Consider the following 12,884-nt stretch of genomic DNA (forward strand, 5'->3'; position numbering starts at 1 on the left):
CTTTTCTTGAATCTCTTTAATGCGTTCCAACAAAGTGGAATTCACTACAATATTCCCAAGAATTACTTTCTTCGGCTCAAGTCGAGGATTCCAATAACTAACCTCTTCCAACAAGTGTAATTCCTTAATCATCAATCTGGCCACTTGTACTTAATGACTTAGAGCATCGATCACTACATTGGCCTTTCCTGGATAGTACTTTATCGTGCAATCATAGTTTTCTAAAAATTCCATCCACTTACGTTGCCTCAAATTCAGCTCCTTTTGAGAAAATAAATACTTAAGACTTTTGTGGTCAGTAAAAGCCTCGAATGTCACTCCATATAGATAATGTCTCCATTTATTTAAAGCAAACATTACCGCCGCTAACTCCAAATCATGAGTCGGGTAATTTCCTTCATGCGGTTTCAATTTCCTAGAGGTATATGCTATCACTTTGTCATTTTGCATTAAAACACATCCCAATCCTTCCTTGGAAGCATCTGTGTAGACCACAAAGCTGTCTTTTCCATTTGGTAGAGTTAACACAGGCGCTCTTGTCAAACGTCTTTTCAACTCTTGGAAACTCTCTTCACACTTGGAACTCCAAATAAACTTCCCACTTTTCTTGGTCAACTCAGTCATGGGTCCAGCAATCCTAGAAAAATCCTGAATAAATCTCCGGTAATACACTGCTAATCCTATAAAGGTTCGAAGCTCAGCAGGGTTTTCCGGTCGTTTCCACTTTGAAACAACTTCAACTTTACCTGGATCTACTTTAATCCCATCCTTAGAAATTATGTGTCCCAAGAATGTCATTTCTTTCAACCAAAATTCACATTTGCTAAACTTAGTGTAGACACCAAAATTTTAGTGTAATTTGCGTTTACTATTTTGTCTTAATTTTTATTTGTCGTGTTAGTTTTTATTTACTTTTTAGTTATTTTTAGTTTTTTATTTGTAAGGTTTTGGCATAGAATTTCTCAAAAAAGTAAAAAAAGAGGGAAAAGAAAAGAAAAAGATGAAAGTGAAAAATAAAGAAAAAAGATTGAAAAATGGCAACTTTGTTGTTTTTAGTTTGTATATTTTGATGTGATGTTACTTAAATTGTTGTTTTTATTACTTAGCTTTATTATTGATCTTGTTAAATTATTATTCTAAAAAAAAAAAAAAAAATACGCGGCATGCCAGAATGCAAGAAACAAAAATGCAGTTTTCTTCCAGTGGGTTTTCCGGACATTTTTACTCAATATTTTGCGCCATCGGATTAGCATAGTACAAGGATCTGACCCTTCATCCGGCAACTCAAAATCCTGGAATGCAAAAGCCATCTAATGGCTCACGGAGGGTCACAGAAAATGCAGAAAAAGGGGACCGTAGATGCTAGGTTGAGGGATGGTTGATGCCTATATAAAGCCATGAAGTTGGGGAGATTGAAAGAGGATCCAAGTTGACGGCGGAGAAGGAAAGCAGAGAGAGTGGACGGCTGAGTGAAAAAACTAAGGAAGTTCTGGACGAGAAAAAATGAGGAAACAGAGAAAAGCTACGGAGAGTTTGAGAGAGAGTCTTGGGACGGCGGAGAGAAAGAAAAGAGAAACAGAGGGGATGACAGTGAGTGTGTGACGAAAGAAAGGAAAACCAGCAGAGGAAGGAGAACAACGGCGACTGAAAAGAGCTTGGGGTGGACAACAAAAGGAGAGAATCTGGTGGGCGGCAAAAACAGAAAGGGAACTAAAGGAAAGGCTGAGCGAGGCTGAGAGAGACTGAATCTCAGCAAAGGAAAAGGAAAAGCAGTAAACGGAAGGAAGAAACAACGCCTCTACCATCGGCTTCAACCATCGTTGAAAGGCACGACTCTACGACAAGCCGTCTGCTGTAATCTTCCTCTTTGATTTCGCCTAAGGTCCAAGTTGATTCCTTTGCTTTTTACTTGTTTGGCTTGTTTCTTTAATTTCAATGTTTTGATGGTTTCACTTAGGGTTTGTCTGTTCCTAGATCCCTGTTTTGACCCCCCCAACCATAAATCTCCACTGCAGCATGTTTTGTCGTGTGTTTACGTGGGTTTTATGGAGTCAGATGAGTATTGGGCTCTTAGTTATTCATTTTGTGTTAGCTTGTCTATGATGGCCTCGAACATTCTTGTACAGATATCTGGCATCTCATTTGTTTCATAGTTCAGAATTTAGAATGATTCCTCTCACGTTTTAGTTAGGTGTGAATGACCTGATGTTGGAATGGGTTTGTGAGCAGCTGTGGTTAAAAGTGCAAAAGGGGTCTGTGGCGTTTGTATAAGAAAATAGATAGAGGTTCCCCTGGTTCCGCATGCCCACTGGTGTTGTCATATCGGAGCATTTGTTCTTTCCTTTACTTGTTCATTTGCCCTAGTACCTGTCTTCTTGCGTTCTAGGGAGTTTGTTGATCTCCCCAGAATCTGGTATAAGAGATCTCAGTTTTACTATGATTTGAGATTTTAATGGATGCTCCTCTTTTTCATCATACAAAGCGCGTGCTAGTGTGCGTTAGTTAATCATTTTTCTGTAATCTAACCATGTTAAAGCATGAGCGCCAAGTTCATGTTATTTTGCTGCATTTCATGCCTTGCTGTTTCTTTACCTGCATTTTCTGATCAAAGTTTCGGCCATCTGTTTTTGCTAGCTGGGTTTGCATGTTCGGGGTGTTGGAGTACTGGTTGAAAAGAATTAGATAAGGGGTGTTGGGTTTGCATGTTTGGGGGGTGAAGCATTTGAATCATGTCCGGATAGTTGCTGAAAGATAAACACCCAAGTTGCCGAATATTTTCCAGATTTTTGCGCCTTCTTTCCCCCTGAACTTCATGGTTAAATGCAAGAGCTTTTAAGGTTGAAACTGGAAAATGTTTGGTGATCTTGCCACTTCTATCTAAGCTTTGGTTAGTTAAGCTATTAGTTGTGTTGGATTGGAAGAAGACTGCATTCGAATAACCCAGAAAGAAAGCTTCTCGAAACGCAGAAAGCCTTTGCAGCTGCTGCATTTTTTTTTTTCTCCCTGGCAGAAAGCCTCATCTGCATTCTTGCTTGCATGAAAGTCCTTAGTGTTTCTGGTTTTTGTCATTCCCTTGCATGCATGATAAGATCTTGAAGTTGGTCTCAGTTTTGAGCTTTGTGAATCTGCCAATGCGGAATAGCAGAAGCTTATCATGAGGAAATCGCAGAGACTTTGCTGCATTTTTTCTTTTTCTGTCGGCCAAATTTGAGTTTTCTTTGCGTAAATCCTGCAATAAAGATTTTGTGTTTGTTTTAGTTGGTTTAGACAGTTAGACTTCTGGTGTTTTGATGATTTCGTTTGTGTGAGTAGGAATGCTAAGAAAATTGCAGCAAGCTTGGGAATAAGAAGCTGCGAGCTCTTTTCTTTATTTCCTGAAGCTTGTCCCGTAGTCATTGCATGAACTTGCATGAAAGCTTTCAAAAATTACACTTTGGCCCCCCAAGTCTCCCCTTGTCCTACTATGGCCCAATCAATTGAATGATTTCCTCAATTTGGTCCTTGGTAGCTTTTAATTTTACAACTTCATTGCTTGTTTGTTTCAATTGACTACCATGCTTTGTTTCAATTGCACTTAATTCATGACTTTAGGGCTTTATGACCAAGTGAGCTTGTGTTTGCCTATTTTCTTTAATTTTCCCAAACAAAGTGGTACCTTGACCGTTTTATTGTTTTGAAGCTATTTTTTCTTTCATTTGGACACCATTCCAAGGGAGGTATAACTTCTTTTATCTTTTTTGTCTCTCCCCTATGTGATCCAACGTGCTAAGTGAGAATTGCATGTCTTCTTGGCTTTCCTTGCTTTTCCTTAATTCATTTCATTTATTTCATTTACTTTTGTTTTTGTTAAGTCATCCTTTATTTATTTATGGGGTATGTGTACACCTCTTGGCTTGTAATAGATAGGGCTTGGAGAGCATTTTTGTCCATTTTTCCCCTTCCCCTTTTGTTTTAGTTAGCAAATGTAATAGGTTCATTAGTTTGATTGCTTGCCTTTGTTTACTACGTGTTAATTTGCTTTATTAGGCTCTTGAATCTAGTCGAGCATGCTAAGTGTTATGTGCTATGTGTTTATAGATGATTTGAATGTCTACTTGCTTTCTATAGTCGTGGATGAATGTAATGGATGAATGGACGTCACCATACTAGTCCAATGCTAGTTGTGGCCCCCTTTCCCGAATCCACACTAGCCCAACGCTAGTTGTGGCTCATTGTCCCGTTTTTCACTAGTCCAACGCTAGTCGGAATTCATAGATATGGGCTAGTCCAACGCTAGACCCTTAGGGATTCCCCTCGCTAGTTCATATTTGCATGTTTCACTACATCTCATGCATTTTTCTTAGTTTCTAGCATTTGGCATGCTCCTCCAATCCTTTCCCCTTCATTTTAGGCTTTTGCGTCTTCATGCTAGTTATAGGGTACATTTGCCTGAGAGTCCCCTTTCGATAAGGGAAACGAGCGAGTGTGGCTACAAAATAGCCTTAGCACGCTAGTTCTTCCTTCTAATCAAAGGGAAAATTAAAGTCGTGAAATTAGGAGTCATTCCCGTACCCGACCTGATGCATTCCTCTAGGTTCATGCACTCTCATTCTGATCATATCACTTCCTCACTCTTTCATTCACATTTTCTCACTACTTATATTTTTCTCAATTCACATGCCATGTTTGCACATTTTTCTTCTTTTATCATTTATTTTCTACCTCACAAATTGCACCCAATTGCACTTATATGTATCTACTATCATATTTTCATCCATTTGCACACAAACACCTTTATTTTCTCAATTTGCACACATGCACTTGTCTTACATTTGCACACATGCACGTTTTCTTACATTTTCACACTTGCACTCATATTTGAGTCTTCATTTGCATCATTCGCGACCTCTATGAGGACTTTCCTTATTGGCCACCACAACTCATGTGGTTGGGACCAAAAAGCCTCATACGAGACATTTTAGATTTAGGATTGCATCTTTTTTCATATTCATTAGTCATATCCAACATGCAACGCATATTTTGGGTAAAGGAATTAGGAAACGTAGGGCTAAATCGCGCAACTAGCTTTGGCTAGGGTAAGGGAGTGCCTTAGGCTTTGCCTTTGCCTTCTCCCTTATCAAATGTGACCCCCGATCCCTTTCTTTGGTTACGTAGACCTAAAAGTTCTTAAAAAGGGGTTTGTTTACTTTGCTTTTCAAAAAATCATTTTTGGGTGACTTGGTACACCCTAACTCTATACCAAGTGGCGACTCCATTTTCCATTCAAAAACCCTTTTTGAACTTTGTTTGGCCAAATCGTCGCATTTTCAAGTCCCACGGCCTTTTATTTTCATTTTTACACACATATTCCACACACTACTTTCACACCACATCAAAAAGTGGGGCGCGACACTTAGCATACAATTGGTGTTCCCTCAAGGTTTGCAAAACAATTCTCAAGTGTTTCTCGTGATCTTTCACATTCTTAGAGTACACCAAAATATCATCAATAAAGACCACTACAAATTGGTCTAGATAAGGCTTAAAAACCCTGTGCATCAAATCCATAAAAGCAGCAGGTGCATTCATTAATCCAAATGGCATTACTGCAAACTCAAAGTGTCCATATCTCGAGTTAAAAGCAGTCTTGGGTATATCTTTCTCCAAAATCCTCAATTGATAATAACCTTGTCTCAAATCCAACTTCGAGAATACCACCACCCCTTGCAATTGGTCAAACAATTCATCGATATGGGCAACGGGTACTTGTTCTTAATAGTAACATCATTCGAGCCTCGGTAGTCTATACAAAACCTTAAACTCCCATCTTTCTTCTTAACAAATAAGACCGGGGCTCCCCACGGTGAGTCACTCTCTTTTATAAAATCCCGTTCTAACAAGTCCTATAATTACAATTTCAATTCCTTCAATTCGGCTGGAGCCATCCGATATGGCATCTTAGAGATAGGTGCTACTCCCGGAGTCACATCAATCTTAAAAGCTATGTCCCTTTCCGGGGGTAAGGACTCTAACTCTTCAGGAAAGACATCTGGGTAATACTTCACTACAGGCATATCCTTCAATCTCACTTTATCACTAGGAGTGTTGATTAGAAAAGCCAAATATCCCTGAGCCCCTTTGCTTAACATTTTCCTAACTCGGATTCCTGAGATAAGTGCAGATGAGGCTAATCTACTCCTTACATCCAATTTCAATGTTGCCTCTCCGGAATGCACAATTCTACTATTTTTGTCTTACAGTTCAATTGGGCATTGTAACGGGCTAACCAGTCCATTCCCAAAATCACATCATACCCCTAATTGCTAAGCCTATCAAATCGGCCAGTAATTTCCGTTCTCCAACCCAGATCTCACAATTTCTATATACCAAATTGGCAATTAGACTTTGGTCCCCAATAGGTGTCTTAACCTTCAAGTCATACGGTAGCTTAATTGGCTTCAAGTCTATTCCTCTCATAAAATTAGGGTTTATAAAGGAATGTGTCGCACCCGGATCAATTAAAATCTTAGTTAAATGGTGAAAAACAGGAATCGTACCTTCAACCACTTCAGTCGCATCAGGTATCTGTTGATGATCCAGTGCATAAACCCTAACCGGTACCTTAGGTCGACTCCCTCCAGCACTATTCTGTTTAGAGGTTGACTTTTCTGCCTCTGCGGGTTACCTCCTATCTTCATTTTATTTGGACAGTTCGCGAGTTGGTGCTTGGTACTACCACAAGCCAAGCACTTCCCAGACTTTCTCCAACAATCGTTCTCAGAGTGGTTGGGTTCACCACAGTACCCACAAGTAACTTGAGAGGTCACGGCCGAAGCACTAGAAGGTGCTCCCCTAGCTTGAACCAGCCCACTATGACCTCCTCTGGATAAAGCTCCCCTTGAAGCTCCCGTAGTCTTTGTTCCTCCCATTCCTTTTCCCATTTTGGAAGGCTGTACACTTTTACTAGCTTGTCCAGAAGTGTGATTGGAAAAGTTTCTCTTCCTATTGTGAAAGTCCCTCACTTGCATTCTGGCACTCTCAACTCTTTGTGCTTTCTCTAGAGCCTCAGTAAAAGTAGAGACTTGGGCTGCGGCCAAGCCCTCCTGGATTTCCACATTAAGCCCTTGTACAAACCGTCTTATTCTCCTCTATTCGTTAATTACCAATTTAGGGGCGTACTTAGAAAGTTTAGTGAACTTCCCCTCATACTCCGCTACACTAAGGGTTCCTTGTTTCAACTTGACAAACTCATCCTCCCTCTTCTCTTGGATTAAGGGTGGAAGAAATTTCTCATTAAATTCCCTCGTGAAATTCTCCCAAGTCCAAGGGGTTTGGGCTCTCTCCCACTTTTCCCTTATCATATCCCACCAAGCACGAGCCACTCTCTCAAATTGGAAAGCAGCAAAATTCACTCGTCTATCCTCAGTATAGTTTAGAGCGGCGAATATATTGATCATTCTCTCCAACCAATTCTCTGCTATCTCAGGATCGGGTTCACCAATAAACTTAGGCGGATTAAACTTCAACAACCTTTCTAAGACTCACATGATCTTCAACAACCTTTCTAAAACTCACATGATTTCACCAATAAACTTAGGCGGATCAAAGCTCCCATGATTTCAATTGGAAGATATTCAAAATTTGGCCCAAAGTTGCTGTTCTGGAAAATCAAGACAGATTTGAGTTGATTTTCGATAAATTTGAAAATTCGGCAAAATTCACACAATGCGAACAAGACTCTAAAATTTGGAACTCAATTAGAGTTACAATCAAAGTTTTCAACACAACAAGCGGAACAAGAATTGGAGTTTCGAGCACCAAGATATGGTGGCTCAAATTTGCTGAATTTCCTCTTTGAACGAAGATTTTCCAGGTTTAAATCACGAACTTTGGGACTTTGATTGAGCATCGAAATGGAATCGAAATGACACCAAACTTGGCAGTATTACACTACCATATAAGGGCTATTCCTCTGTAAAATTTTATAGAAAAATACGAACGGAAAGTCAGTTAACAAAATCATTAAAGTCCCACAAGTTTCCAAGGCAAATCTGCCTGATATGTAAATTTTCCTTTTCTAAATATTCGGCTAATGAAAACATCTAAAATATGGTTCATTTATGTAGACAATGTCTAAGAAACATCCAAAATATGTTTGGTAGGTGATTAACACCAAAATTTCGAAACAACAAGTCCCAATCAAGGTTAAGGCATCAACTAGCCAAAAAGAGGGTTTTTAATCCCTGATTCAGTTTCTAACTTTAGCCACAACTCACTCAATTCAACTTGGAATTGAGTGTGGTTGGTGGCGTTGAAAACTATGTTCATAAAGCTACAATTTCTCAGAAGAAAACATTTTAAAAATCTGTCCACAACTAGCTCATATTCGAGCATCAACTCACTGCTTAAAACAGAGCTTCCAGTAAAATGAGAAACAGAACAGGCAAATTTACAAGGTTGGTACGGATCACTCAAGTGGAATCAAGACGTAAATTTTATACCGTTGGAAAACTGGTAATGTCTAGTTTCCAGTGCCACAAACGGCACTTGATTCTAACATCGGAACAAAACATTATGAATGAAACAAAAACACTGCCAGAGTACACTGGACACCTGTTTCCAGTTTTGATGAATTTTCGAAATCACAACATTTAGCCAAACAAATCACGTAATTTTTTGTGGAAACCTTCCACACAGCCTACACAACATATATACATCATAAACAAGTCAATTAAACCTCAAAATAATGCTCTAAGGGTCACGGCATTGACAGGGGCAGAAACGGAAAAATTCCCCTCTTCACTTCCTTTGAGTTTCCATCCACAATATCACTTATTTCTACTAAATTAAGCACTAATCCAACATTAATAACATCAAAACTCATCAAATCAGTCCATCAAGCCATAGTGGGAGTTCATAGAGCCCACACACCAAATTTCCAACATAAATAAAGCTACCCACATGAATATATGAGCTTATACGTGCAAGATATCTTCTATAAACCAAGAATTGAAAGGTTGATCATTGATTACCTTTGTTGGTGACTCAAGCAGAAATTTTCGGCCCTTGATAGCTAAAGAAAATCTTGGAAAGCAAGCGCTTTTCCTAGCTGAGGTTGTTCACCAAGTGTTTAGCAAGTTGTACGTAAAATTTGAGGTGATTTGGTGAAGATTTGAAGGTGAAATGAAGAAGAATGTGGGCTATTTTTCTTCCTCCTTTGGCCGCTGGAATGAGAGAGAGAAAGGAGAGTGTTTGGGCTGCAATGAAGATTCCTTGAGAAGCTTTAATGTGTGGCTCCAAATTGTGCAAAAGTCAACTCTCTCCCCGCGCGCGCACGCTCGTTTTTCATGTTCGATTCCTCTCGAGTTTATTTCACTAGTGCACTAAACCTCTAATGCACTTTCATTCATAATATTATTATTCACTCTTAAAGGTCTAAAAATAAGGGTCTAAAGTCCCTCAATTAATCACGCGCGCAAAACGCGTAGTACCGATTTGTGTGTGATAAAGTGGAATCTCCAAGAATTTCTTATAACGATAATATAACTAACTAACACTTGAACATTTAAACATAAAAATACCTATTTTAAGACTAATGTACAAGTCTCCAATTTTCCAAGCTCATAGTACTCTCAAATCGGTTATTGTCTCCAAACGCGCATTCACTATTCTCACTTAACGAGTTTCCAAAAATTAAATTTGGAAAAAAATCATTTTAAAAATATATGCAAGTCATAATTCCATGTAATTGGATCTAAAAAGGTTGAAATAAAATATTTGGAGTAAACGGGCAATTAAATATTTAAATAAGCTAGTAATAGGAATTTAAAATAAGTACATTTTTGCAAGTCCTCACATATCTCAAAGAGATACAACTTTCATGTTTTGTGCAAGTGCTAATTCGGCCTCTATCATCAAAACAATTTCAGTTGAAGTTGGATAAAAAATAGAGCAAAATTGAGTTTTTAGCTGAAAGTACAAAACTAAGCACAAAGAAGAACCACGAGGCAGATCCACGAGGCACACACCTCACGGATCTCTGGGAAAGAGCTGCAACATGTTCTGAAACTTGGTTTTTGTTCACACAAGCTTTTTGACCAATTCCTCTAAAAGAAAAATGGGTGGAACCAGCTAAAGTTGAGTTGGAAAAGTGAAAAATAACTTTATTACTACACTGTAAGAACATCTTCACATCCAAAACATCTATAACTACCCCTTGAATGTCATTCATTTGAGCATCAATTTTACCAAGAGATAGCATCTTATAGTAAGAAGTAGAGTAGAGTAGAAGTAGAGATAGGAGTAGTTTTAGCTCTATTTTTATATTGTAAGTTTCAAAGTCAAATTACAAGCTTTGAGAGAGAAGTGAAAAACACTCTTGTATCAAGCTTATAAGAGAGATCAACTTGTGAAGGAATTCAAGGATTCAAGTTTCAAAACATTGAATAAGAGTTCTTCTTCCTAAATTTTGTCTCTTGTTCTTATTTACTATGCTTTGTTACAAGTTTGTTTCATACTTATATGTTCTTAATATGATGTCTAGCTAAACTCTTTCAGATCCTAGGGTGAAGATGAACTTGATATAGTTTTGATTTGAAATATTTAAGGAATGATTATGCTTTTTCATGATTTGTTAGTTTGAGAACCTGAGTTTATGCTTTATAGTTGTTTGGCCATCAACTATGAATGATTTGATAAAGTTAAGCAATGAAAGTTGCCTTCAATAGATCTAAGTTCTTAAACATTAGCTTTACTCTCATGAAAGTAGTGAATAAAGGTTGGTTGAATTCGTACAATTACTTTATTGAACTTATTGAACTTATTTTTTACCTTTTCTCTATATGAACATAGGTGAAAGATGATTCAAGAAGTTAAAGAGATTGGCGAAAGCAATTTCTAGAGGAATTAGCTAAGGCAGTTTCTCTTAAATGTCTATTGGCAAAAGCAAAAGACATACATATGGAAGTTAGTCCTTGACAATTCATTGAAGCATAAGCATAAATTCGGCCAGCCCAAGCATAAATTCCAACTTGTGATTGTTCAATTTTTATTTCATGTGTACCAAGTTAACTAAGCTTACTTTAGCCATGATTCTCATGCTAACACAACCAAGAAAACCTAAAGAAATCCTCACCTAATACACCTAACCATATATCAAACACATAGAAGGCATAAACATAAATCCATGATCCAAGCTTCAAAAACAAGAACCCAAGCCAAGCTGTCAACAACCCAAGTATCTAGGTTATCTAAGCACCTTAATTACATGCATACCCTACTAATTTAAAACATTAAAATTCATGATTTAAGATTTACTTCAAGCTCCTCAAGCTTTGCAAGTTACACCAAGAACTCCAAGAATTACCTCTCAAGTAGCAAGCCAAGGTTGGGTGGAATCTAGTAGAACTTCCTCCAAAATCTTTCCACCAAAGCCCTTAATCCTTCCTAAGTGTCACCTTTTATGGAGTAGTTTGCAAGATTAATGGTTAAAACTCAAGATTCAAACAAGATTGGAAGTTGGAAGTTGAAACATTTCTCTCTTTTCCTCACTCAAAATTTCGGCCAAAGGAAAGGGAAAGGTGATAGAATTTTTTGCCAATTTTTTTTTTGTTAATTAAAGGGTTAAGAAAGGTCTTAGCCAAGGTTAAAGGACCATCACAATTGTGCCAAGTGGTTTGCTATGGTTAATCCTCATCTAATTGTCTTCCAATCACTAAAATATCTATCCAACCTCTAATTATCCCTTAACACCTTATAAAATAATATTCGTTTACATAAAAATCTTTCTAATCTTCAAAAATTTATCGCACGCACCTCACTAGTGGGTCCTACTTTCATAATGCATTGCGAACTTAACATGTATTAACTTATACAAGGAAAATGATTTAAAAATTTGATTCACTTATAAAAAATATTTAGGAAATTAAGGCAGTAATTTAAAGTAAAGAAAATGCATTCAAAGATATAAAATAAAATATAAATTAATTTTTCGAGTCCTGACACTCTCTCCCCATAAAAGATTTCGTTCTCAAAATTCTCACTTTCTATCACCCTTGTCGACTCTAAAGACGGTTGTCCATAAATAGCATAGGTTCTAGCTAGTTCTCGAGATCTGTTCCCTCCTTCCTTTGCTTGTTTAGAGACATCTTTATCCATTTGCTGAGGAGCACTCTCTCTTCATTGATTTTTTGGGCAGTTTACACGTTGATGATCTGCACTTCCACAAATAAAACACTTTCACCATTTTTTCCAACAGTTTTTCTCAGTGTGATTAGACGTCCCACAATATCCACTTAGTCTTTACGACATTCCCCCATGATCGGGCTGCTCTCTTAAACTGAAATACAGCAAATATCACCTGCCTTTCCTCTGTATATCTTAGAGCAGCAAAGATATTTATCATATTTTCTAACCAACTTGCAGCTATTTCAGGGTCAGGACACCCAGAAAACTTAGGTGGAGGAAACTTTTGAAATCTCTCCAATGCTTTATCCTCTTCGATCTCTTGGTCTCTTTGTTGATTCACTTGTCCAGCCTCTTGGCCCTACTGGGGTACTAAACGTTCTAACAAGTCCGTCATACGATTTATATCCAATGCCACTTGATCATTTGTCCCATCCCTTGTTTCAGTGGTTTTGATTAGCCACAGACCCACTCTCTTCCCTTTGATTTTGGGTTTGTCCACGTGGACGTCCCCATTGTTGTCTTTCAGCTTCTATTTTTTTCTCAACCAGTCTATGTAGATGTGCATTAATCCAATATTCATTATGAACATACACACACATATGCATGTGAACATAACAATGACAAGCACATATATTCAAAAATAATAACTGACAAATTAGACTAAAACATTTTCACAAGCAACGTAGTCACAATCAATTCTAACTACCAATTAGGCTCAA

Source organism: Coffea eugenioides, chromosome 6 (genome assembly GCF_003713205.1).
Source record: "Coffea eugenioides isolate CCC68of chromosome 6, Ceug_1.0, whole genome shotgun sequence".
NCBI classification, from domain to species: domain Eukaryota; kingdom Viridiplantae; phylum Streptophyta; class Magnoliopsida; order Gentianales; family Rubiaceae; genus Coffea; species Coffea eugenioides.